The sequence below is a fragment of the Pelophylax lessonae genome (assembly GCF_965119305.1).
Source record: "Pelophylax lessonae genome assembly, chromosome: 4".
Lineage (NCBI taxonomy): Eukaryota > Metazoa > Chordata > Amphibia > Anura > Ranidae > Pelophylax > Pelophylax lessonae.
In genome coordinates, this window is record NC_138771.1 from 411813031 (window position 1) to 411838751 (window position 25721).

Here is a 25721-nt window from a genome sequence, read left to right on the forward strand (position 1 = left end):
TTCATGCCATAGTAAGCCATCCTGTGCCTGTAAGCTGGTTTCAGAAGACGAAGCAATCTCAGCAGAAGCCTGTTTGATTCGGGATAGGAGATTCTCCTGTAATATAAGAAAGTTTCCTGAGGGAAGGATGGTGTCTGGGAGTGTGGACCTTTCAGGGTCGTTGAACATACGTGAAAGTGCATCTGGTTTTGTATTCTTCGACCCTGGCCTGTACGTTATATGGAATGAGAATGTAGAGAAAAAAAGTGCCCACCTTGCCTGCCGAGGTTTTAATCTCTTAGCCGTTCTCAGATATTCTAGATTCTTGTGGTCTGTATAGACAAGAATGGGATGTGCTGCACCTTCAAGTAAGTAACGCCATTCTTCCAATGCGGCCTTGATGGCCAAAAGCTCGCGGTCTCCCACATCATAATTTCTTTCCGCTATTGATAATTTGCAGGAAAAGAAAGCAACCGGGTAGAGTAGGGCTTTAGCTCCTTGCCATTGAGACAGCACAGCCCCCACTGCAACTTCCGAGGTGTCAACTTCAAGAACAAACGGTAAGCCAGGGTCAGGGTGCTTTAAGATGTGTGCTGATGTGAACAGCTTCTTGAGGGCTTCAAAAGCAGATTGCGCTTTGGGAGACCAGAGGAATCGGGTTCCTTGCTTAGTTAGTTCGGTAATGGGGGCGATAATAGCAGAGAACCCCCTAATAAACTTCCGGTAGAAGTTGGCAAACCCGATGAAGCATTGAATCCCCTTTCTGTCCATAGGAGCTGGCCAATCTAAGATGGAGGTGACTTTCTGAGGGTCCATCTTGATGCCTTCAAACGAGATGATCAGACCTAAGAACTGGATACACTGAAGTTCAAAATCGCACTTCTCTGGTTTGGTGTAGAGGCCATGTTTCCGTAGTGGGGTTAGCACATTTCGGACATGTCTACGGTGGTCATCAACTGAGGAGGAGAAAATCAGGATGTCATCCAGGTACACAATGACGTACAAGTTCAGATAGTCACGAAAAATGTCATTGACAAAGTGCTGAAAGGTTGCCGGTGCATTGCATAACCCAAAAGGCATGACTAGGTACTCAAAGTGTCCGAATCTAGTACGAAATGCCGTTTTCCATTCGTCTCCTTCTCGAATACGGATTAGATTGTATGCACCCCGCAGGTCCAGTTTAGTGAAGATGACTGCGGCTCAAAGTCTTTGAAACAGTTCGGGCACAAGAGGCAGAGGATAACGGTTCTTTACAGTAATCTTGTTCAATTCTCTGTAGTCTATGCAGGGTCACAGTGAATGGTCCTTCTTTTCAACAAAGAAGATGCCTGCGCCAGCCGGAGAGGTAGATGGGCGAATAAACCATTTTCTTAGGTTGTCATCAATATAGTCCTTTAGCGTGCCCAATTCAAGCTCAGTTAAAGGGTAAATCCTTCCAAAAGGAACCTCGGCCCCTGGTAACAGTTAAATAGGGCAGTCATAGGACCTATGAGGGGGGAGGGTCTCTGCACCCTTCTTACTGAATACGTCCAGAAAATCGTGGTATGCCACTGGGATTGATTTTCGTAATTCAAGGTCTGAGTCAAGGCAGAGTAAGGGTGAGGGGTTGACTGGAGGTTCTTGCAGGCAATGTTGCTGGCAATAGCTTGAAGGAAATTTGATTTCTCCAGTGGCCCAGTTGATTTAGGGGTTATGGGCCTGTAGCCAGGGCATACCTAGGATGATGGGGAACAGAGGTGATGAAATGGCATTGTAATGTCTCGGCTGTGTGTTGCCTGAGGTACACAGCTTCACATCAAGTAATAACCAAATCTCAAGCGCTGGTTTCTTTAACTGATGTAACCTTTACTGAGATATAATCCATACATGTGCCTTTACATATGAATAAGTAGATATGTGGTGGACATGAGAGGATATAAAAGTATGTGTGTGTGAGTGGTAAAACTGTAAAACAAACATATGAAAGACAGGTATAAGTATGGCTATTCAACATCATACATTATACATAGTTATGCAGAAGATATGGACTAACTAACATGTGCTTACTACATACTGGAACACATATTATCTATACAAAGGTCTAACATCCCTCTATACAGGCTGAACTAGCAAATCCTTACTTACAGGCTTTTGGTGCTCATCAGATTTGCAATAGATTAGCTTCAGAGGTCCTAAGGGTCTGTTCCCTATAGTGGCTCACGCTGGAATGGATAGACAAGTTTAGACTTGCCCAAGACAGTAGGGAGAAGACCTGCCCCTAGGCTACAAGAAAATGGAGGGTCTTAAAGGGACAGACACTGCTGAGTGCCAGGTACAAGATATACAGTGCGAAGGCAGCACACTCTCCAGCTGGCATACTTTTTGTTATGCCACTAACCATTGGACAGAAATTGGCCTAGCATACAGTACACCTTGGGAGTGCCCTGTCTAACAATTCTAACTTCAACTTTTCTAACTTTAGCATCACTACTAGGATCAGTTCCCACAATGAGTCCAATAGGCCACTCGTTCCTGTGGGCCTGAGTGTCTTTTAGTAAGACAACGTCTCCAATTTGTAAGTTGGGCTTGTCATCTTGCCATTTCTTGCGTGACTGGAGTGTCACCAGGTATTCTTGTCTCCACCTCTTCCAGAAAATGTCCGCAAGACTTTGAACTTGTCTCCATTGCTTGGTGTACAAGTCCTTGAGGTCAAAGTCTCCTGTGAGAGCTGTCACTGGTTCCATCTTCTGGGTCAGCAGCATTGCAGGTGTCAAGACTGCCGGTATCTCCGGATCTGTGGACACTGGAACCAAAGGTCTGGCGTTCATAATGGCCATGACTTCAGCCATTAGTGTAGTCAAAGCTTCATGTGTGAGGCGAGTGGATCCAACCTTCAGGAGCATAGCATCCAGAATGCGACGAGCTACTCCTATCATCCTCTCCCAAGCGCCTCCCATATACGATGCGTGAGGAGGATTAAAAGTCCAAGTACATCCTTGGTCTTGAAGATAGGAACCTGTTTTAGAGTCTGTAGAGATGATCTTCAATTCCTTGCAGGCCCCAATAAAGTTTGTACCACGGTCCGAACGAATCAATTTTGCTGGTCCTCGGATAGAGAAAAATCTTCTCAAGGCGTTGATGAAACTTGAAGTGGATAAAGATTCAATCACTTCGATGTGAACTGCTCTGGTACTCAGGCAAGAGAACAAAACAGCCCAACGCTTACTTTCGGCACTGCCTCCTCTGGTCTTGCGAGAAGAGATGTTCCAAGGGACAAAAACGTCTAGACCTACATGAGTGAACGGAGGATCTGAAGCAAGTCTGTCTGCAGGTAGGTTTGACATCTTCTGAACCTCAAGTTTCCCTCTAATCTTCTTGCAGATCACGCATTTGCTGATCACACTGGAGACTAGTCTCTTACCTCCTATGATCCACAATCCTGCTAACCGTGCTGCTCCTTCAGTGACGTGTCGTCCTTGATGTGCGACTTGCTCGTGATCGTTTCTCACCAGAAGAAGAGCGATGTGATGATTCTTGGGTATGATGAAGGGATGTCTCTCTTGGATAGTCATATCCGCTGCCGACAAGCGACCTCCAATTCTTAACACTCCATCTTCGTCGAGGATAGGGTTCAACTTCTTGAGCGAGCTGTGTCGAGAAATCTCTTCCTTTTTCAGAAGGCTTTGGATTTCTTCTTTAAAGACTTCCTGCTGGACGCATCTGATGATCGTGACCTTGGCTTGTTCAAGGTGGTCTTTGCTACGCTGATTAGTATTGGTAGCTCTGCCGGAGTATCTGGCTAGACAGATAAGTTTTCTGATTGCACGGGTCAGCGACTTCCAGCTGGAAAACCTTTCAAATCTATGGGCGCCCAGACTGTCTCTTGTAACTAAAGTCTTGCAAACTGCAACTTGAGGTCTTACCTCTTTGTCTTGATCTGGTTCTATGAGCTGAAAAGTCTCTACCTGAGTAGTCTCTTTGGTTTCTGACTTACCAAGAAAGGAAGGACCTATGAACCAGTTAGTTTGCTTGAGTACAGCGGCCGACATCAGTCTTGTCTTGTGATCAGCTGGGTTCTTGTCCGTGCTGATGTGATGCCACTGTTCTGGACTTGTAGACTTTCTGATACGTGTCACTCTGTTGGCCACGTATGTATAAAATCTTCTTGAAGCGTTGTAAATATATCCTAACACAATCTTGCTGTCTGTATAAATGTTCACTGCATGGATCTCAATGTCCAGTTCTGTCGTAATCATGTCTGCCATCTCTACAGCTAAGACAGCAGCACAAAGTTCTAGACGTGGGACAGTGTGAGCGGGTCTCGGAGCCAGTTTAGATTTTCCCATAATGAACCTGGCATGGCTTTGTCCCTCAGTGTCTATTACCCTAAGGTAGGTTACAGCTGTGATAGCCATAGTGGAAGCGTCAGAGAATACGCATATTTCTCTTCTCTTTGTAGCAGATAAGGGAACAGGTGCGTATGGTCTTGGGATGCTGAGTTGTTCAAGCTCTAACAATGAGTCTTTCCCCAACTTCCACTGCATTTCCTTCTCTTCAGGTAGAGGTACGTCCCAGTCACTTTGTTCTTGCTCAATAGTGAACTGTCTCAAAAGAGCTTTGCCTTGCATGATGATAGGTGCTACGAATCCCAGGGGGTCATAAAGACTGTTGACTGTAGATAGGACACCTCTTTTTGTAAATGGCTTCTCTTCTCTGGCGACCTTGAAGGTGAAACTGTCAGTCTTCAGGTCCCAACTAAGCCCAAGACTTCTTTACAAGGGTGGTGATTCTGTGATTTTGATCCTAGATCCAAGTCTTTGAGGTCTTTAGCACGGTCTTCCATTGGAAATGCTTCCATAACTCTGCTGCTGTTGGAAGCTATCTTATTCAATCTTATGTTGGATTCTGCCAACATTTCTCTTGTACTTTTCAAGACCTTAATAGCTTCTTCGTTGCTGGAGAAAGAAGCAAGTCCATCATCTACGTAAAAGTTCTTCATGACGAACTGTTTGGCTTCTTGACCATGTCCTTCATCTTGCTGTGCTGCTTGTCTCAAGTTGTAGATAGCTACAGCTGGAGAAGGGCTGTTTCCAAACACATGTACCTTCATCCTGTACTCTGTGATGTCTTTGTTAAAGTCATTGTCTGCATACCACAGGAACCTTAAGTAGTCTCTGTGATCTTCTCGAACAAGGAAACAGTAGAACATCTGTTGTACGTCTGCTGTTACTGCTACAAGTTCTTTTCTGAACCTGAGGAGTACTCCAAGGAGTGTATTGTTCAGGTCAGGTCCGCTGAGAAGAACATCATTTAGTGAGATACCTTCATGCTTCGCACTAGAGTCAAATACTACATGGATCTGACCTGGTTTCTGAGGATGGTACACCCCAAATATTGGTAAGTACCAGTGTTCTTGGTTTTCCTGTTGTGGTGGTGCCCTTTCTGCTTGCTCGTTGTCAAAGATCTTTTGCATGAAGGCTTGGAAGTGTTTCTTCATACTTGGCTTTCTTTGTAGAGTGCGTTGCAATGACGTGAAGCGTTTCTCAGCTTGTACCCTGTTGTCAGGAAGGCGATGGCGTGGTGGCCGGAAGGGTAGAGGCGCTACCCAGCTGCCTGACTTGTCTCTGAAGACTTCTCTGTCCATGATCTCAAGGAAGAGTGCATCTTCCACCGAGGGTGCTGGCTTGTCGTCGTCTCGTGTTCTTTCAAACACAGTCCAGTTCATCTGTATCTCCAGTTGAGGCTAAGTCTTCCATGCACCTCTGGATACTCCGATGATGTGTTGGGTTACCTAATCTCTCTTTAATGTGTAGACTGTTGGTACATGGGTAAAGACAAGATGTACGACCATTCTGTAACAGATGTGTTCTGTAAACATTTACCTTTGCTGGTCTATGCAGTCCGTCTAGACATACCTCTCCAACGATGACCCATCCGAGATCAAGGCGTTGTGCAAATGGTGCGTTGTGTGGCCCATTGTACTGTTCTCTTACTTTGTGCACTCTGTGGATATCTCTCCCAAGTAGAAGGGAGATTGCAGCATCTGGATCTAGTGCTGGTATCTGGTCGGCTATTCTCACTAGATGAGGGTGATGACGAGCAACTTCAGGTGTGGGGATCTCTGACTTGTCGTCTGGTATCTCATCACATTCTATGAGGGTAGGAAGAGTCACCTTTGTCTTTCCATCTAATGACTCGATGATGTAGTTGTTTGCTCTTCTCCCTGTTGTCTCTACAACTCCAGAACAAGTCTTCAAGGTGTATGGAGTTGGACTACCTTTGTCACCAAAGAGGTCAAAGAACTCTTTTTTTGCCAGAGATCTGTTACTCTGTTCATCCAAGACTGTGTACATCTTGATTGCCATTTCTCTGAAACCTGCAGGACACACCTTGACTAAGCATATCTTGGAGCATGATCTAGGGCGGCCTTGCTCTGTACAGATCTCAGTGCACTTGGAGGATACTGCTGGCGTTGTACTCTCGCCTTGCTCCCCACCATGATCTTCTTGAGTTGCTGGAACTTCTTGCTTCCATGGTGGTGGTCCTGGGTGCAGTGTTGACAGGTGTTTGTCACTGCTGCACTCTGTGCATTGTATGGTTTTTGTACAGTCTTTTGCAAGATGTTGAATTGAAGCGCAACATCTGAAACAAATGCGATTGTCTTTAAGGTAAGCTTTGCGCTCTTCTAGTGTCTTACTCCTGAAACTGCGACATTTTCTTAGTGGATGAGGCTTGTTGTGGATCGGACATATTTTGTCTGGCTCCTCAGCTTTCTTACTTGCGTTGTCTTCCTGATTGATTGCAGATTCAGTCGGGACTTCTGTCTTCCGTACAGAAACTGTTGCTCTGCGTTCTTTGTAAAGCGCTGGAGGTTTTTGTTCTACCTTTGGGAAGCTTGCCATTCTATTGTTCAGGAAAGCAAAGCTTGGATCATTGCGTGTTTCTGCTTGGTCTACGATGAATTCAGCAAGGAAAGCAAGCGGTGGAAATGCAACTCGACGATCTTTCTTGTATCTTGATGCTTGAGTGACCCAACTTTCTTGCAAGTTGTAAGGAAGTTTCTCGATTATGGGATCAATTCCACGTGCTGTATCCAAGTATGAGAGACCTGGCAGATATCCACTAGACTTGGCGGCTTCTATTTCTAAGAGTAGGTCCCCTAAACCTCTCAGCTTTTGATTGTCCTTGTTTGTTATTCTCGGATAGTTTTCTATCCTCTTCAAAAGCGCATCCTCGATCACTTCAGGTGATCCATAGCATTGTTCTAGTCTCTGCCACACCATTGCAAGTCCTGCTGCTACGTCATGAACATGTACTGACCTGATTCTTTGGGCTTGCTCAGTGCACTCTGGTCCTAGCCATTTGACGAGCTGGTCAAGCATTTCTCGGTCTGTCAGATCTAAGTAATGGGTACCGCTCAGGAAAGAGGACTTCCAGGCCCAGTAGTTTTCTGGAGGGTCATCGAATTTCATGAGACCAGCGCTCACGATCTCACGGCGCATCAGGAATCTTGTGACTTCTGTAGCTCTTGCTGCGCCGGTTGAATACTTCCTGGGTGTAAACTCAGGGTATGGCTGCGGCTGGTAAGGCTTATTAGATGCTTGACTAAGTCCATTTTGGTTAGGTTGTTGTTCTCGTCTGTTGTAAATCTTTCTGCTATAATCCAGGCTTGTATTTGCTTGAGGAGGGATTACATCAGCATCTGTTTGCACTCATGGCGGGTTGGCAGATTGGTCTTTGAGCATGCGACCACTTGACTCCTCTCGCTGAGGTTCTGATTCAGTCTTGCAGTGTGGCGTAGTATCAATGACAACCTAGGTATGTCATTGATCAAAAAAGCAAAGGAATTTCCAGTCACTACTTACCAACCAGCCAGCAACCAGCCAAATTAACCTGTCTAACAGTATGCGTTAAAAACAGGGGTTTAGTTGCACACATTTGCAAATAGGATCATGCAAGTTCAAGGTCAGAAGGGAGCCGAGGTCAGGTGCAGGCGGAAAGCAAGGGAAGTCCAAAGTCAAGCCGGGTCAAACAGGAGATCAATCACAGAAGCAGGTAAACAGGAGCAGGGGTCACAGGAAGCTGCTTATCAGACAGCAAAGACATAATGCTTCTGAGGAGTTTAAATAGAGCAGCCTGTTGCCAATCACTGCAATTAGTCTGCAGACTCTGCACTAAGTTAACCCCTTAGGTTGCAGACCCATGACATTTCCCCCTCCTAAAGGGCAGCCTCCGGATGCCCAATTGAGCCAACTTCTCGGCATGGGATCTCTTGAAGGATTGCATTAGTTCCTTAGCATGAATATTGCTTTCAGGCTCCCAAGAGTTATCTTCCGGTCCATACCCCTTCCATTTAATTAGGTACTGAACCTGATTGTACCTCTTTCTACAATCCAAGATTGTTTCCACCTCAAATTCCTCCTCTCCATTGACTATTACAGGCTCTGGTGGACCAGTATTTCGTTCAGGAAAAGGATTCGGAACCACAGGTTTCAACAGAGTCACATGGAAGACGGGGTGAACTTTAAGTGAATCGGGTAATTCTAGCTCATAGGCTACATCATTGATCTTCCTCTTAACAGGAAAGGGACCCAAAAACTTAGGGCCCAATTTTTTTGAGGGGCAAGCCATTTTCAAGTTCACTGTAGACAACCATACCTGGTTGCCAGGTTCCAGAATTAGTTCTCCTCGCTTCTTCCTGTCAAAGATCTTTTTATTATACTCCTGTGTCTTGGCCATAGTCTCTTGTAAAAGTTTGTTGTTTTCAGAGAAGAAATTCATTGTTTCAGAGACTGAAGGGATTGAGCATTCAGGTATAATAGTAGGCAGGAAGGACGGGTGAAAGCCGTAATTAGCAAAAAACGGAGTTTGTTTGATGGCAGAATGGAAAGAGTTATTATAAGCAAACTCGGCAATGGGGAGTAAAGAGACCCAGTCATCTTGGGAGAAGGAAGAGAAGCAACGGAGGTACTGCTCCAGGGTCTGATTGGTTCTTTCTGTTTGTCCGTTCGTCTGAGGGTGGTATGCGGAGGAAAAAGCCAATTCAATCTCTAGAGAACCACACAGAGCTTTCCAGAACCTGGAGGTGAACTGGACACCCGGTCGGACACGATGTTGGCTGGAACACCATGGAGCCTTACAATTTCTTTGACGAAAATTTTTGCAGTTTCCACAGCCGAAGGTGTACCTTTCATGGGCAAAAAATGGGCCATTTTGGACAGTCTGTCCACCACCACGAAGATGGTAGAAAAACCCTCTGCCGGGAGAAGTTTCACAATGAAGTCCATTGAGATCATTTTCCAGGGTCTCTCTGGAACGGGCAATGGCTTCAGTAAACCCCAGGCCTTTACCCTGCTGTTCTTGCTTCGGGAGCAAGTAGTACAAGAATCCACATAGCTCTTACAGTCGCCTACCACCTGAGGCCACCAGAACGTGCATTGTACCAGTTCGGCCATCTTCAGGGCACCGAAGTGTCCGGCCAGCTTGTGGTCATGACAGAGCTCTAACACCGTCAGTCTTAAGTCCTTAGGTACAACAATTTTACCTTCATGCCATAGTAAGCCATCCTGTGCCTGTAAGCTGGTTTCAGAAGACGAAGCAATCTCAGCAGAAGCCTGTTTGATTCAGGATAGGAGATTCTCCTGTAATATAAGAAAGTTTCCTGAGGGAAGGATGGTGTCTGGGAGTGTGGACCTTTCAGGGTCGTTGAACATATGTGAAAGTGCATCTGGTTTTGTATTCTTCGACCCTGGCCTGTACGTTATATGGAATGAGAATGTAGAGAAAAAAAGTGCCCACCTTGCCTGCCGAGGTTTTAATCTCTTAGCCGTTCTCAGATATTCTAGATTCTTGTGGTCTGTATAGACAAGAATGGGATGTGCTGCACCTTCAAGTAAGTAACGCCATTCTTCCAATGCGGCCTTGATGGCCAAAAGCTCGCGGTCTCCCACATCATAATTTCTTTCCGCTATTGATAATTTGCAGGAAAAGAAAGCAACCGGGTAGAGTAGGGCTTTAGCTCCTTGCCATTGAGACAGCACAGCCCCCACTGCAACTTCCGAGGTGTCAACTTCAAGAACAAACGGTAAGCCAGGGTCAGGGTGCTTTAAGATGTGTGCTGATGTGAACAGCTTCTTGAGGGCTTCAAAAGCAGATTGCGCTTTGGGAGACCAGAGGAATCGGGTTCCTTGCTTAGTTAGTTCGGTAATGGGGGCGATAATAGCAGAGAACCCCCTAATAAACTTCCGGTAGAAGTTGGCAAACCCGATGAAGCATTGAATCCCCTTTCTGTCCATAGGAGCTGGCCAATCTAAGATGGAGGTGACTTTCTGAGGGTCCATCTTGATGCCTTCAAACGAGATGATCAGACCTAAGAACTGGATACACTGAAGTTCAAAATCGCACTTCTCTGGTTTGGTGTAGAGGCCATGTTTCCGTAGTGGGGTTAGCACATTTCGGACATGTCTACGGTGGTCATCAACTGAGGAGGAGAAAATCAGGATGTCATCCAGGTACACAATGACGTACAAGTTCAGATAGTCACGAAAAATGTCATTGACAAAGTGCTGAAAGGTTGCCGGTGCATTGCATAACCCAAAAGGCATGACTAGGTACTCAAAGTGTCCGAATCTAGTACGAAATGCCGTTTTCCATTCGTCTCCTTCTCGAATACGGATTAGATTGTATGCACCCCGCAGGTCCAGTTTAGTGAAGATGACTGCGGCTCAAAGTCTTTGAAACAGTTCGGGCACAAGAGGCAGAGGATAACGGTTCTTTACAGTAATCTTGTTCAATTCTCTGTAGTCTATGCAGGGTCACAGTGAATGGTCCTTCTTTTCAACAAAGAAGATGCCTGCGCCAGCCGGAGAGGTAGATGGGCGAATAAACCATTTTCTTAGGTTGTCATCAATATAGTCCTTTAGCGTGCCCAATTCAAGCTCAGTTAAAGGGTAAATCCTTCCAAAAGGAACCTCGGCCCCTGGTAACAGTTAAATAGGGCAGTCATAGGACCTATGAGGGGGGAGGGTCTCTGCACCCTTCTTACTGAATACGTCCAGAAAATCGTGGTATGCCACTGGGATTGATTTTCGTAATTCAAGGTCTGAGTCAAGGCAGAGTAAGGGTGAGGGGTTGACTGGAGGTTCTTGCAGGCAATGTTGCTGGCAATAGCTTGAAGGAAATTTGATTTCTCCAGTGGCCCAGTTGATTTAGGGGTTATGGGCCTGTAGCCAGGGCATACCTAGGATGATGGGGAACAGAGGTGATGAAATGGCATTGTAATGTCTCGGCTGTGTGTTGCCTGAGGTACACAGCTTCACATCAAGTAATAACCAAATCTCAAGCGCTGGTTTCTTTAACTGATGTAACCTTTACTGAGATATAATCCATACATGTGCCTTTACATATGAATAAGTAGATATGTGGTGGACATGAGAGGATATAAAAGTATGTGTGTGTGAGTGGTAAAACTGTAAAACAAACATATGAAAGACAGGTATAAGTATGGCTATTCAACATCATACATTATACATAGTTATGCAGAAGATATGGACTAACTAACATGTGCTTACTACATACTGGAACACATATTATCTATACAAAGGTCTAACATCCCTCTATACAGGCTGAACTAGCAAATCCTTACTTACAGGCTTTTGGTGCTCATCAGATTTGCAATAGATTAGCTTCAGAGGTCCTAAGGGTCTGTTCCCTATAGTGGCTCACGCTGGAATGGATAGACAAGTTTAGACTTGCCCAAGACAGTAGGGAGAAGACCCGCCCCTAGGCTACAAGAAAATGGAGGGTCTTAAAGGGACAGACACTGCTGAGTGCCAGGTACAAGATATACAGTGTGAAGGCAGCACACTCTCCAGCTGGCATACTTTTTGTTATGCCACTAACCATTGGACAGAAATTGGCCTAGCATACAGTACACCTTGGGAGTGCCCTGTCTAACAATTCTAACTTCAACTTTTCTAACTTTAGCATCACTACTAGGATCAGTTCCCACAATGAGTCCAATAGGCCACTCGTTCCTGTGGGCCTGAGTGTCTTTTAGTAAGACAACGTCTCCAATTTGTAAGTTGGGCTTGTCATCTTGCCATTTCTTGCGTGACTGGAGTGTCACCAGGTATTCTTGTCTCCACCTCTTCCAGAAAATGTCCGCAAGACTTTGAACTTGTCTCCATTGCTTGGTGTACAAGTCCTTGAGGTCAAAGTCTCCTGTGAGAGCTGTCACTGGTTCCATCTTCTGGGTCAGCAGCATTGCAGGTGTCAAGACTGCCGGCATCTCCGGATCTGTGGACACTGGAACCAAAGGTCTGGCGTTCATAATGGCCATGACTTCAGCCATTAGTGTAGTCAAAGCTTCATGTGTGAGGCGAGTGGATCCAACCTTCAGGAGCATAGCATCCAGAATGCGACGAGCTACTCCTACCATCCTCTCCCAAGCTCCTCCCATATACGATGCGTGAGGAGGATTAAAAGTCCAAGTACATCCTTGGTCTTGAAGATAGGAACCTGTTTTAGAGTCTGTAGAGATGATCTTCAATTCCTTGCAGGCCCCAATAAAGTTTGTACCACGGTCCGAACGAATCAATTTTGCTGGTCCTCGGATAGAGAAAAATCTTCTCAAGGCGTTGATGAAACTTGAAGTGGATAAAGATTCAATCACTTCGATGTGAACTGCTCTGGTACTCAGGCAAGAGAACAAAACAGCCCAACGCTTACTTTCGGCACTGCCTCCTCTGGTCTTGCGAGAAGAGATGTTCCAAGGGACAAAAACGTCTAGACCTACATGAGTGAACGGAGGATCTGAAGCAAGTCTGTCTGCAGGTAGGTTTGACATCTTCTGAACCTCAAGTTTCCCTCTAATCTTCTTGCAGATCACGCATTTGCTGATCACACTGGAGACTAGTCTCTTACCTCCTATGATCCACAATCCTGCTAACCGTGCTGCTCCTTCAGTGACGTGTCGTCCTTGATGTGCGACTTGCTCGTGATCGTTTCTCACCAGAAGAAGAGCGATGTGATGATTCTTGGGTATGATGAAGGGATGTCTCTCTTGGATAGTCATATCCGCTGCCGACAAGCGACCTCCAATTCTTAACACTCCATCTTCGTCGAGGATAGGGTTCAACTTCTTGAGCGAGCTGTGTCGAGAAATCTCTTCCTTTTTCAGAAGGCTTTGGATTTCTTCTTTAAAGACTTCCTGCTGGACGCATCTGATGATCGTGACCTTGGCTTGTTCAAGGTGGTCTTTGCTACGCTGATTAGTATTGGTAGCTCTGCCGGAGTATCTGGCTAGACAGATAAGTTTTCTGATTGCACGGGTCAGCGACTTCCAGCTGGAAAACCTTTCAAATCTATGGGCGCCCAGACTGTCTCTTGTAACTAAAGTCTTGCAAACTGCAACTTGAGGTCTTACCTCTTTGTCTTGATCTGGTTCTATGAGCTGAAAAGTCTCTACCTGAGTAGTCTCTTTGGTTTCTGACTTACCAAGAAAGGAAGGACCTATGAACCAGTTAGTTTGCTTGAGTACAGCGGCCGACATCAGTCTTGTCTTGTGATCAGCTGGGTTCTTGTCCGTGCTGATGTGATGCCACTGTTCTGGACTTGTAGACTTTCTGATACGTGTCACTCTGTTGGCCACGTATGTATAAAATCTTCTTGAAGCGTTGTAAATATATCCTAACACAATCTTGCTGTCTGTATAAATGTTCACTGCATGGATCTCAATGTCCAGTTCTGTCGTAATCATGTCTGCCATCTCTACAGCTAAGACAGCAGCACAAAGTTCTAGACGTGGGACAGTGTGAGCGGGTCTCGGAGCCAGTTTAGATTTTCCCATAATGAACCTGGCATGGCTTTGTCCCTCAGTGTCTATTACCCTAAGGTAGGTTACAGCTGTGATAGCCATAGTGGAAGCGTCAGAGAATACGCATATTTCTCTTCTCTTTGTAGCAGATAAGGGAACAGGTGCGTATGGTCTTGGGATGCTGAGTTGTTCAAGCTCTAACAATGAGTCTTTCCCCAACTTCCACTGCATTTCCTTCTCTTCAGGTAGAGGTACGTCCCAGTCACTTTGTTCTTGCTCAATAGTGAACTGTCTCAAAAGAGCTTTGCCTTGCATGATGATAGGTGCTACGAATCCCAGGGGGTCATAAAGACTGTTGACTGTAGATAGGACACCTCTTTTTGTAAATGGCTTCTCTTCTCTGGCGACCTTGAAGGTGAAACTGTCAGTCTTCAGGTCCCAACTAAGCCCAAGACTTCTTTACAAGGGTGGTGATTCTGTGATTTTGATCCTAGATCCAAGTCTTTGAGGTCTTTAGCACGGTCTTCCATTGGAAATGCTTCCATAACTCTGCTGCTGTTGGAAGCTATCTTATTCAATCTTATGTTGGATTCTGCCAACATTTCTCTTGTACTTTTCAAGACCTTAATAGCTTCTTCGTTGCTGGAGAAAGAAGCAAGTCCATCATCTACGTAAAAGTTCTTCATGACGAACTGTTTGGCTTCTTGACCATGTCCTTCATCTTGCTGTGCTGCTTGTCTCAAGTTGTAGATAGCTACAGCTGGAGAAGGGCTGTTTCCAAACACATGTACCTTCATCCTGTACTCTGTGATGTCTTTGTTAAAGTCATTGTCTGCATACCACAGGAACCTTAAGTAGTCTCTGTGATCTTCTCGAACAAGGAAACAGTAGAACATCTGTTGTACGTCTGCTGTTACTGCTACAAGTTCTTTTCTGAACCTGAGGAGTACTCCAAGGAGTGTATTGTTCAGGTCAGGTCCGCTGAGAAGAACATCATTTAGTGAGATACCTTCATGCTTCGCACTAGAGTCAAATACTACATGGATCTGACCTGGTTTCTGAGGATGGTACACCCCAAATATTGGTAAGTACCAGTGTTCTTGGTTTTCCTGTAGTGGTGGTGCCCTTTCTGCTTGCTCGTTGTCAAAGATCTTTTGCATGAAGGCTTGGAAGTGTTTCTTCATACTTGGCTTTCTTTGTAGAGTGCGTTGCAATGACGTGAAGCGTTTCTCAGCTTGTACCCTGTTGTCAGGAAGGCGATGGCGTGGTGGCCGGAAGGGTAGAGGCGCTACCCAGCTGCCTGACTTGTCTCTGAAGACTTCTCTGTCCATGATCTCAAGGAAGAGTGCATCTTCCACCGAGGGTGCTGGCTTGTCGTCGTCTCGTGTTCTTTCAAACACAGTCCAGTTCATCTGTATCTCCAGTTGAGGCTAAGTCTTCCATGCACCTCTGGATACTCCGATGATGTGTTGGGTTACCTAATCTCTCTTTAATGTGTAGACTGTTGGTACATGGGTAAAGACAAGATGTACGACCATTCTGTAACAGATGTGTTCTGTAAACATTTACCTTTGCTGGTCTATGCAGTCCGTCTAGACATACCTCTCCAACGATGACCCATCCGAGATCAAGGCGTTGTGCAAATGGTGCGTTGTGTGGCCCATTGTACTGTTCTCTTACTTTGTGCACTCTGTGGATATCTCTCCCAAGTAGAAGGGAGATTGCAGCATCTGGATCTAGTGCTGGTATCTGGTCGGCTATTCTCACTAGATGAGGGTGATGACGAGCAACTTCAGGTGTGGGGATCTCTGACTTGTCGTCTGGTATCTCATCACATTCTATGAGGGTAGGAAGAGTCACCTTTGTCTTTCCATCTAATGACTCGATGATGTAGTTGTTTGCTCTTCTCCCTGTTGTCTCTACAACTCCAGAACAAGTCTTCAAGGTGTGTGGAGTTGGACTACCTTTGTCACCAAAGAGGTCAAAGAACTCTTTTTTTGCCAGAGATCTGTTACTCTGTTCATCCAAGACTGTGTACATCTTGATTGCCATTTCTCTGAAACCTGCAGGACACACCTTGACTAAGCATATCTTGGAGCATGATCTAGGGCGGCCTTGCTCTGTACAGATCTCAGTGCACTTGGAGGATACTGCTGGCGTTGTACTCTCGCCTTGCTCCCCACCATGATCTTCTTGAGTTGCTGGAACTTCTTGCTTCCATGGTGGTGGTCCTGGGTGCAGTGTTGACAGGTGTTTGTCACTGCTGCACTCTGTGCATTGTATGGTTTTTGTACAGTCTTTTGCAAGATGTTGAATTGAAGCGCAACATCTGAAACAAATGCGATTGTCTTTAAGGTAAGCTTTGCGCTCTTCTAGTGTCTTACTCCTGAAACTGCGACATTTTCTTAGTGGATGAGGCTTGTTGTGGATCGGACATATTTTGTCTGGCTCCTCAGCTTTCTTACTTGCGTTGTCTTCCTGATTGATTGCAGATTCAGTCGGGACTTCTGTCTTCCGTACAGAAACTGTTGCTCTGCGTTCTTTGTAAAGCGCTGGAGGTTTTTGTTCTACCTTTGGGAAGCTTGCCATTCTCTTGTTCAGGAAAGCAAAGCTTGGATCATTGCGTGTTTCTGCTTGGTCTACGATGAATTCAGCAAGGAAAGCAAGCGGTGGAAATGCAACTCGACGATCTTTCTTGTATCTTGATGCTTGAGTGACCCACCTTTCTTGCAAGTTGTAAGGAAGTTTCTCGATTATGGGATCAATTCCACGTGCTGTATCCAAGTATGAGAGACCTGGCAGATATCCACTAGACTTGGCGGCTTCTATTTCTAAGAGTAGGTCCCCTAAACCTCTCAGCTTTTGATTGTCCTTGTTTGTTATTCTCGGATAGTTTTCTATCCTCTTCAAAAGCGCATCCTCGATCACTTCAGGTGATCCATAGCATTGTTCTAGTCTCTGCCACACCATTGCAAGTCCTGCTGCTACGTCATGAACATGTACTGACCTGATTCTTTGGGCTTGCTCAGTGCACTCTGGTCCTAGCCATTTGACGAGCTGGTCAAGCATTTCTCGGTCTGTCAGATCTAAGTAATGGGTACCGCTCAGGAAAGAGGACTTCCAGGCCCAGTAGTTTTCTGGAGGGTCATCGAATTTCATGAGACCAGCGCTCACGATCTCACGGCGCATCAGGAATCTTGTGACTTCTGTAGCTCTTGCTGCGCCGGTTGAATACTTCCTGGGTGTAAACTCAGGGTATGGCTGCGGCTGGTAAGGCTTATTAGATGCTTGACTAAGTCCATTTTGGTTAGGTTGTTGTTCTCGTCTGTTGTAAATCTTTCTGCTATAATCCAGGCTTGTATTTGCTTGAGGAGGGATTACATCAGCATCTGTTTGCACTCATGGCGGGTTGGCAGATTGGTCTTTGAGCATGCGACCACTTGACTCCTCTCGCTGAGGTTCTGATTCAGTCTTGCAGTGTGGCGTAGTATCAATGACAACCTAGGTATGTCATTGATCAAAAAAGCAAAGGAATTTCCAGTCACTACTTACCAACCAGCCAGCAACCAGCCAAATTAACCTGTCTAACAGTATGCGTTAAAAACAGGGGTTTAGTTGCACACATTTGCAAATACATGCGTAAGCTGCAGGCCGCGACAAGGCACCCTGATATCTGCAGTCCCTAACTCTACCTTTAAAGAGTCTCCACAATGGGAGCACATGCATTCTGATGAGATAGATGGAGGACAGGTGACTGGAGGGAGCCCACCCCTCCTTAAAGGCGCAGGGTCACACTGAATGCCCAGCACATAGCACAATGGCAGCAAAGGTGTCAGTGCGTTGCCTGACCAATATAAACGTTATACGATATTGCAAAAAGTGGTCACCTCCCCCACCTATAACTGGTCTTAATAGTAAGGAGCACTGGAAGGGCAAACGCAAATCAAAAAAGCAAAGGAATTTCCAGTCACTACTTACCAACCAGCCAGCAACCAGCCAAATTAACCTGTCTAACAGTATGCGTTAAAAACAGGGGTTTAGTTGCACACATTTGCAAATACATGCGTAAGCTGCAGGCCGCGACAAGGCACCCTGATATCTGCAGTCCCTAACTCTACCTTTAAAGAGTCTCCACAATGGGAGCACATGCATTCTGATGAGATAGATGGAGGACAGGTGACTGGAGGGAGCCCACCCCTCCTTAAAGGCGCAGGGTCACACTGAACGCCCAGCACATAGCAAAATGGCAGCAAAGGTGTCAGTGCGTTGCCTGACCAATATAAACGTTATACGATATTGCAAAAAGTGGTCACCTCCCCCACCTATAACTGGTCTTAATAGTAAGGAGCACTGGAAGGTCATTGGACTGCTGGTCAGTGTACATGGTTGCTTGTGACTGTACGTACTCACGGGTGCGTTGGATTGCGCTGTGGGTTGACGTCTGGGTTTCTATGCCAGCGAGCTGAGATTCGGCAGCCCTTGCAAAAACTTCTGCCTCTGCTAAGGCTGCTGCAGCGTTTTTCTGCTGTTTGAGTAAGTGTAAAGATGCTTGCACTTCTTACATAGTTACATAGTTACATAGTAGGTGAGGTTGAATAAAGACAATAGTCCATCTAGTTCAACCTGTGTAGGTGTGTGTGGCTGTAATCATCTCACATACCCCTGAATGTTCTGATCCTTGAGATGTAAGTCTAAGAGTCTTTTGAAAGCCACCATACTACCCGCAGAAACCACCTCTTGTGGTAGAGAATTCCACAATCTTGTTGCCCTAACAGTAAAGAACCCCCCGCGTTGCCTGAGGTTAAAACGCTTCTCCTCTAATCGCATTGTATGCCCTCGAGGCCTCATGCAATCCCTTCGAATGAACAGCTTTTTTTCTAAGCTGGGATCCCCATTAAGATATTTATAAATTGCTATCATGTCCCCCCTCAGACATCTCTTCTCCAGGGAGAATAAATCGAGCGATTGTAGACGCTGTTCATAGTCAAGGTCCTCCAATCCCCTAATTAGTTTAGTTGCCCTTCTCTGGACTCTCTCCAGCTCCAACACATCCCTCCTGAGGACTGGCGACCAGAACTGGACGGAATACTCCAGATGCGGTCGGACCAGAGTTTTATAAAGTGGAAGGATTATAGTCTTATCTCTGGAATGCATCCCTTTCTTTATGCATGCTAATGTTCTGCTGGCTTTGGCAGCTGCCACTTGACATTGCATGCTGTTGCCTAATCTATCATCAACCAAGACTCCCAGATCCTTCTCCATTTTTGATTCCCCCAAGGGTTCCCCTCCTAAAGTGTATTGTGTTTTTATGTTTTTAGTCCCCAAGTGCAAAACCTTACACTTCTCCACGTTAAACCTCATTTGCCATGTCGTTGCCCACTCTGTAATTTTGTCCAGGTCATTCTGTAGGATATCTGCTTCATGTTGTGAAGTTATTGCCCTGGCCAATTTTGTGTCATCTGCAAAAACTGATATCGAACTACTGATCCCGACCTCAATGTTGTTTATGAATAAATTGAACAGGGTTGGTCCCAAGACTGAGCCTTGGGGGACCCCGCTTACCACCTCAGACCAGTCTGAGTATGCGCTGTTTATTACTGCCCTTTGGACACGCCTTTTAAGCCAGTTCCGTATCCAAGAGCAAACCCTGCTATCGATACCTGCAGACCTTATTTTATAAATTAAGTGCTTGTGGGGAACTGTATCAAACGCCTTAGCGAAATCCAAGTACACCACATCCACTGGTCTCCCCCTATCAAGCTCACAGCTCACCTCCTCGTAGAATGTTAAGAGATTGGATTGACAAGAACGCCCATTTGTAAACCCGTGCTGATTACTGCTGATGATGTTGTTGTCTTTAGCAAACTCTATGATATAGTCCCTTATCATCCCCTCCAGAAGTTTACATACTACTGATGTCAAACTGACAGGCCTATAATTTCCCGGGATATGCCTCTGGCCCTTTTTGAATATCGGAATCACGTTAGCTTTCTTCCAATCCCCTGGTACATCTCCTGTCCTAATACTGTCAGCAAAGATCAGGAACAGTGGTCTCGATATAACTTTACTGAGTTCCTTGAGTACTCTCGGATGTACGCCATCCGGGCCTGGTGATTTGTTTGTGTTAAGTTTATCCAGCCTTTCCCTGATTTCACCCTCTGTTAGCCATAGTGGCAAGTCCTGTGTATTACTACTAACCATACAGTCATGGTCAGTGTACCCCTCTGTTTCCTGTGTAAAGACTGACGAGAAAAAAGCATTCAGCACAGTTGCTTTTTCATTGTCCTCTGTAACCATCCTCCCATCATTGTTAATTATGTGTGCAATATGCTCTGCCTTAGTTTTTTTGCTGTTGATATATTTAAAGAATTTCTTTGGGTTTTTTTTACTATCCTCTGCTATTTGTCTCTCAAAGTTGATTTTAGCCATCTTGATTTCTTGTTTACTTTTCTTATTTGCCTCCTTGTATTGCTCGGAAGCCGATACTGTGCCCTCTGATTTATACTTCTTGAAGGCCAATTTTTTTCCCCTAATAAGTTTTTTGACGCTACGGTTTAGCCAGCCAGGTTTGGCTTTGTCTCTTCTAAATTTATTTCCCATAGGAATGCACTGCAAGATGCCTTTGCTTAATATGTTCCTAAAGCATTCCCATTTTTCCTCTGTGGTCAGGGATCCCAGGGTTTGGTCCCAGTTTACCCTTTCCATCAATGAGTACAATTTTGGAAAGTTTGCCCTTCTGAAGTTTAGGGTTCTTATATTCCAAACTTGCCTTGTTATATTGTTATTTACACTAAATGTGATCATCCTGTGATCGCTAGAGCCCAGGTTGTCCTGGACTCCTACCTCCGAGATTAGGTCTGGGTCATTAGTGAGCAATAGATCCAGGACTGCGTTTTCTCTGGTAGGGGAATCCACCAACTGTGACATGTAATTATCCTGTAAGGTTTCCGTGAATAGACGGGCCTTCTGTGAGTGTGCAGTCCCCTCCTCCCAGTCAATGTCGGGATAATTGAAGTCCCCCAATATGATGACTGATCTTCTTTTTTTCTAAGTGCTTCAGATTCACTTTTTGCTTGTTCTCTCATCAATTCAGCTTCCTGTTCTGCATAGGAAGCAATCGCACAGGCTGCTTCTGCTTTTGCTCTTGCCTTGGTTGCTTTGATGCTAACTGATGACAGACTGGTGATGCTTGAATGTCTAGAACTAGTGATGCTTGAATGTCTAGAACTAGTGCGTTTAGATCTTGCTGCACCAGCGCTAGCTGGAGTCAGATCTGCTTGACTGGATGTTCTGGACAGTATTGTGCATCTAGACCTAGTTCTTGGCAAGCTGCATGTGTCTTCCTCTTTACAGGAGCATTGAGGGTTAACTGAAAGAGTGTTGTTCTATGTGTCCTGCTTCTCCATTTTGCTAACAGTGTGAGATGCTGATGATGGTGATGATGACTGGAGCACACAGCCTGTGTTCTAGTGAGGGGAAATTAGTTTCACTTTCGTTTTGCTCCCACACAGACTGGATTTAGGAGTCCTTTTACTGTTGTGGATGATTCAAAGCTGTTTAACTGCTTCTGATAACTTTTTAAAGCCTTTTTACTGTAATGTCTCGGCTGTGTGTTGCCTGAGGTACACAGCTTCACATCAAGTAATAACCAAATCTCAATGAAAGAAGCGCTGGTTTCTTTAACTGGTGCAACCTTTACTGAGATATAATCCATACATGTGCCTTTACATATGAATAAGTAGATATGTGGTGGACATGAGAGGATATAAAAGTATGTGTGTGTGAGTGGTAAAACTGTAAAACAAACATATGAAAGACAGGTATAAGTATGGCTATTCAACATCATACATTATACATAGTTATGCAGAAGATAGGGACTAACTAACATGTGCTTACTACATACTGGAACACATATTATCTATACAAAGGTCTAACATCCCTCTATACAGGCTGAACTAGCAAATCCTTACTTACAGGCTTTTGGTGTTCATCAGATTTGCAATAGATTAGCTTCAGAGGTCCTAAGGGTCTGTTCCCTATAGTGGCTCACGCTGGAATGGATAGACAAGTTTAGACTTGCCCAAGACAGTAGGGAGAAGACCCGCCCCTAGGCTACAAGAAAATGGAGGGTCTTAAAGGGACAGACACTGCTGAGTGCCAGGTACAAGATATACAGTGTGAAGGCAGCACAGGCATCCAGGCGTAAAAACTCTTGGTGATGGGAAGCAATGATAGTAAGCAAAGGGACCGTCTCTTGTGTGACTGGACCGGATTTAATGACAGAGCCATCAGCAAGATGTACAACTAGTCCCCTGGCCTTTGGTTGAAGTGGAATGAGGTGTTTGGCTGCAAACATCAAGTCTATGAAGCAGCTGCAGGCTCCGGAATCAATTATGACGGATACCTGGATACTCCTTCCTGGAAGCTGTAACATGATGGGGAGAGTAAGATGAGAGGCTTGGTTAGGTGAAACAGGAACATGCACTGAAGAGATTGAAAGGCACTTAGGCATCTTAGCAGGGCAGGACCTCACATAATGCCCGGGTTCCCCACAGTACATACAGAGGTTATTGATTCGTCTACGCTGTCGTTCCTCCATGGTGGGAGAGGGACGAAGCAAGCCCAACTGCATGGGTTCGGAGGTGTCCGGGCCTGGAGCGACTGGAGCAGAAGGAGTCTGGCTGGAGAAACTGGGAACTTTAGGTAGCATCCAAGTTGGCCGATATTGGCCTGAGGATCTTTCGGAGCGACGTTCCCTTAGGCGTCGGTCAATCTGAATTGACAAGTTAATAAGTGCGTCCAGGGATTGGGGTATCCCAACTCGTGCCAGTTCATCTTTTAGAGGATCAGATAGTCCCATCCGAAATTGGTAACGAAGGGCTGCATCGTTCCAATTGGTATCAGAACTCCAACGCCTGAACTCGGCCACGTAGTCCTCTGCCGCTCTGCGGCCCTGTTGAAGTGCATGTATTGTGGCCTCAGCGGTAGCAGTCTGCTGGGGGTCCTCAAAAAAGTTGGGACATTGCGTCAAAGAACGTGGTGAGGTTGTTTAGCGATTCGGGCCTTTTGTTCCAGAAGGCGATGTGCCCAGGCTTGGGGTTCTCCGGTCAACAGGGAGATAACGAAGCCCACTTTGGTTGCTTCCAAAGAAAAGGTGCGGGGTTGCAGGGCAAAATAGAGTTCACAAGCATTATGAAAGGCTCTGTATTTGCTACGTTCACCCGTAAATCTTTCGGGTGTGGGTACCCTTGGTTCTGGTGGTAACATCACTACCGCAGGTCCGGATGAGGTAGCACCTGTAGGGTTGGCGGGAGATGACAGAATTTGAACTCGTTCTTCCAGCTGAGTATATCCCTCTTGTAGATCCTTAACAGCTTGCGTCAGACCCGCCAGATGTCGGCACAGTTCTTCATGGGGGAGGTTCCTCGCTCGGGCTCAGACATGGCTGTCTGATACTGTCAACTTCTCACGTACCTGATTGATGAGCCCGATAGTGCAGAGGAAGGCCTCCCTTACGAAGGCCTCCCTTACGTATCTGACTCGCGTCCCCTGGTAGAGCAGACAGGTGGCACGGGAGAGCAGAATGGTATGAGGGCCTGGCGGGTCAGCTGTTGGACGGGCAGCTCCAAGGTCCCAGATGCTTTAAAGGGAGACAACCAGCAGGTAGGAGGATCCCAACAGCAGGTAGGCAGAAGGACGGAACACCCGAGTCCACACTCACTCTGGGGGCTCACAGGCAAACGGATCAGTTCACAGGCCAGGTCAACAACAGGCGGGCGGCGTGGAATCCAAAGGAGCATGCAAGTTCAAGGTCAGAAGAGAGCCGAGGTCAGGTGCAGGCGGAAAGCAAGGGAAGTCCAAAGTCAAGCCGGGTCAAACAGGAGATCAATCACAGAAGCAGGTAAACAGGAGCAGGGGTCACAGGAAGCTGCTTATCAGACAGCAAAGACATAATGCTTCTGAGGAGTTTAAATAGAGCAGCCTGTTGCCAATCACTGCAATTAGTCTGCAGACTCTGCACTAAGTTAACCCCTTAGGTTGCAGACCTATGACAGAGGCCCTCAAAAGGTATGACTACACACAGCCACCTTACCATGGCAACACACAGCAGGCTAACCAAGCCACAGTAGACTTTGCAAGGTTCTTTGCACAACGCAAGTTAGTCACCCAAGTTTAATGACCGCCCTGAAAACTACAGAGCCTGGCAGTCATCCTTTAAAAACACCATCAGAGACTTAGGGCTATCTTGCAGTGAAGAGATAGACCTCCTGATCAAATGGCTTGGAAATGAGTCTGATGAACACGCCAGGCGAATCAGGACAATAAATATAAACCACCCAGACACTGGACTTAGAACAATCTGGGATAGACTTGATGAGTGTTATGGTTCAGCAGAAGCAGTAGAAAGTGCGTTATTCAAAAGACTTGATAACTTTCCCAAAATACCTAGCAAAGCCTACCATAAACTTAGAGAGTTAAGTGACTTGTTAATGGAACTTCAAGTAGCTAAATCCGAGGGAGACTTACAAGGACTTGCATTACTTGACACAGCCAGAGGTGTCAACCCCATTGTGCAAAAGTTACCCTATAACTTGCAAGAGCAGTGGATTACACATGGATCCCGATTTAAAAGACAGCATGTGGCCTGGCTATGGAGGAGTGAGGACGCACGGTGCATGAGCTCCGCAGCCGCCACCACTTAATCTGCAGCAACCTGGGATCCCCCGGCTCTCAGCGTTTGCCCAGTGATGTCCCAGCGCCGCTGGACTGCCTCGCAGCCACCGCGACCCGATCGGAGTAAGCAGGGGCACCTTCCAGCCTTCTTCCTGGAGACTCGTAACAGGGAAGCCCAGACATCCAAGAGGCGAGCCCCTCCTGGAGCACGGACACAGGTCTCTCCCCGCAGCGATCAGTGAGTACACCGATCCCCCCCACATCCCCCCCCTCTCCCCCGGAGTCCCGAGGGGGGGCTCTGAAGTTGCTGGTATCCTAGGGGATGGAGACCTGCGAAAGCATATCTGGGCCTTGCCTACTAAGGCTGATTTGGACAGGTTCATTTCTAGAGTGGAGACTGCATTTAAGGAGGACATAGCCCAGCTCAAAACGGACACTTCCCACCTGGGGTCTCGCTTAGAAACAGTGGAACAGCGTTTAGACTATGCCCTGCCTATTATTTCCGAGCTTCAAGCCAGGTGTGTGGATCAAGATAAACGGATTGAGGCCCTCCTGTGTCAACTTGACGATTTTGAGAACCGCAGCAGGTGCGGGAATATCCGCATTCATGGCTTGCCTGAGGCCACGGCGCCGAAGGACATTATCCCCACCTTGGTTGATGTTTTTCGGGCCTTTCTGGAACTCCCTGCCACAGCTCCAATTGAGATTGACAGGGCTCATAGGGCCTTGCGGCCTCCATCACAAGATGTTGACAATCCATGTGACATCATATGCAAGCTCCACAAGTTTACTCTTAAGGACAGCATCATGCGCACGAAACCTTTCTTTGAATTTGATGGGGCCCGTTTGTATTTCTACCAGGACCTTTCCCGCCGCACGCTGATGCAGCCCTGCGCCCCCTCCTGGAATCCCTTCATGCTGCTGACCTGCCCTATCACTGGGGTTTCCCCTTCTACCTCCAGGCCTCTAGGAATGGGGTTTCAGCTACCCTCCACACCAAAGATTATCTCCCTGAGTTCCTCTCCGCCCTGGACCTGGACCTGGACCCTGTGGACTTTCCGGACTGGAGAACCATCTCAGACTCCCCTGTGATGCCTTTTCCCCAGCCCTGGCAGACCACCTCTCGCAGACACCTCAAACGGAACCGCCCGCGCTCCTCTGGTGTGCCGCCATCTGAGCCCCGGCTGAGGATCCCTGACTGATAGTCCAGATGGCCCCTTGAGTCCCTTCTCCTGCTCCCTCTCTTGGCTTTTGATTGCGGCCCTTGTCCTAG